Here is a 3012-nt window from a genome sequence, read left to right on the forward strand (position 1 = left end):
AACAATCTGCAATTCTGTATGCCTCTGGAGTTTTTACAGTTTAACTCCACTGTACAACCCTGTAGACGGAAGGTCTTAAAGGATTTTGTGATGGAAAAGATTAGTTTAAAAATCTATTTTCTTTAATGATCGCTACTGAAAATCATAACTAGTTTGTTTAGAAGCTAGGGACCATTAAGTCAAGGACTTGTTTGATGGCGTTGCATATGCTGGGTCACCTAGAATTGGAGGAAGAGGATTACAAATTCTCGCAGCTTGCAATTGTGGCCAAACAGGCCACCTAAAATGGCAATTTGTAAAGCACTCTGGAACAATTGGGCAAGAACTAACACAGCAGGTTGCCGCCTAAAAGACAGAGATCAACAGGCTGCAACTCAAGACGACTGAATACACAGGATATGGGTCATGTCCAGGACAAAAGGGACTTTCTGGTCAAACTGGGTTGTTTACCAGACATAGGGGCGCCGTAACGCTTTATTTGGGAGGGAGGTGTGTCCTATGTGCCCCCAGCACCTACAGACATGGCCGTTGGGGACACACCCAGTGATTGATGTGGCAGCACCCAATTGGACTTTATCGATCAGGGTGATCAAGTCCTGATCAATTGATTGGCAATGGTTAAAAAGGGTGCAAAACCCAACCGGGTATAAAAAATGCTGCACAAGAGAAGAACCCACGAACGTGCTACAACACAAGTGACCGTCGCCAGCAACGACCAGCACAAGGAGAGCCACCACACCCGAAAAAGACCAGACCAAAGGACCAGACTACGCAGAGGACTACCGAGACCAGCGCACAGATAAAGGCCAATATCTGCTTGGGTACTGTGGTGAACCATCGTTGGTTCACCACTGGGGTTTGTTACCATGTTACTGTTGGGCTAGGGTGTTATTACTGTGGGGGTTGTACTATGTTGTTGGGTTAGGGTGTTTACCTGTTATGAGAGTTATCGTGGCACATTCCAGTGGGGTCCCGCCTCCGGTGGCAGGGTATAAGACCCCCTGCTCCGGCAGGACCCCTTCAGTCTGAACTGGTGTATTCGTGTTAGTAGTTCCCTTGTTACTTTATTAAAGCCTTCAATACCGAAGCCTTGATTCCATGTGCTTATTGACGCACATCAATTTAATAAACAGAAAACTCACAACTGTGCAACAAGAAGAAAAAAAAACAAGAGAGTATGGAACAGATCCTAAAACCGGATCGTCTGACACTGGACCCACGTGCGGTCGGTGCAGCTAACACATTCGACCATTGGTGGAAGTGCTTTGAGGACTACCTGGCAGCCTCGGTAGCTATCACTACGGACAGTGATAGACTCCAGGTCCTCCACGCGAGGGTAAGCGACACGATTTACCTAGCCATTCGTGCAGCTCCCACTTACCAGGGTGCCGTCGAGCTCCTAAAGAATAGGTACATTATGCCACCCAACGAGATACATGCTCGTTACCTCCTCGCTACACGACGTCGGCAGTCGGGCGAAACCATAGAGGATTATGCCAATGAGCTGCTGCAGCTTGCCAGGGGTTGCGACTGTAAGGACGTCTCCGCCGAGCAGTATATGTACGACCTCGCCCGAGACGCGTTCGTAGCAGGGGTAGGGTCCTCGTACATCAGGCTTAAATTACTAGAAAAGGGGAAACTCAACTTGACCCAGGCAATGGGGGTGGCCGTGAGGTTGGAGGCGGCGTCGAAGAGCTTGGCGCTGTACCCAGAGGACCACGTGCAGTCAACGTGGTTGGAGCAAGCTCTGCTCCCTCCTTGCCCCGCGAACCCGCGCTCCCAGACCGATTCGACGACGGCGGCAGCTCCAGGTGGCCAGCGATGCTATTTTTGTGGAGGGGCCAAGCATCCACGGCAACAGTGTGGATCTGTGTCATCCTGGAGTCACCAGACTCTACCACTTCATCAAAGCCCGCAACCTGCCCTACTCGGTGGAGGATGTCAGGTCAGTAACTAGAAGCTGTCGGATTTGCGCAGAATGCAAACCACACTTTTATCGACCAGACCGGGCACAATTGGTCAAGGCCACTCGCCCTTTTGAGAGGCTGAGTGTGGATTTTAAGGGCCCCCTTCCCTCAACGGACCGGAATGTCTATTTTCTCAATATAATAGACGAGTATTCCCGGTTTCCGTTTGTTTTCCCCTGTGCGGACACGTCAACTGCCACTGTCATCAAGGTTTTCAGTGAACTTTTTACCCTGTTCGGGTACCCCTGCTACATTCATAGCGACAGGGGCTCGTCGTTCATGAGCAACGACTTGAGGCAATTCCTGCTCTCATTCGGGATTGCCTCTAGTAGAACCACGAGCTACAACCCTAGGGGTAACGGACAGGTGGAAAGGGCGAATGCTACAGTCTGGAAGGCTGTCCTACTGGCACTGAAATCCAGGGGCCTTCCAGTCTCCCGTTGGCAGGAGGTCCTTCCAAATGCGCTCCATGCTATCCGCTCCCTCCTGTGTACGGCAACCAATGCTACTCCCCACGAGAGGATGTTCTCATTCCCTCGGAAGTCGTCCTCGGGGACCTCATTGCCAGCCTGGTTGACGTACCCAGGACCCGTCCTTCTGCGGCGCCATGTGAGGGCTCGCAAGTCCGACCCCTTGGTCGAACCGGTCCAACTCCTCCACGCCAACCCTCAGTATGCCTATATGGCATATCCTGACGGGCGAGAGGACACTGTCTCCATTAGAGACCTGGCGCCCGCAGGGGACGTAGCAACCCGTCGCTCCTATTCCCCCAGTCACAAATCCACTACTCCTCATTACTTCCCCAGACGTGGCGCGGTCAGCACCGGGACCAGTGCATAACACTTTTACTCCCATGTACAGCTTGCCTGAGACTCGGAGATCGGCGCCACCATCATCATCATCACCACCACCACTACCACCAAACGTTCCAGGATCCCCTGCACCATCGCCTCACCAGGGCCGGCCGGCCCGGGAGTCCTTGAGGGGACAGCCAGACGTTACTTTAAGAGCGCCACCACAAGCACCTGCTCCGTTTTCGCAACCG

The sequence above is a fragment of the Mustelus asterias genome, chromosome 3 (assembly GCF_964213995.1).
Source record: "Mustelus asterias chromosome 3, sMusAst1.hap1.1, whole genome shotgun sequence".
NCBI lineage: Eukaryota > Metazoa > Chordata > Chondrichthyes > Carcharhiniformes > Triakidae > Mustelus > Mustelus asterias.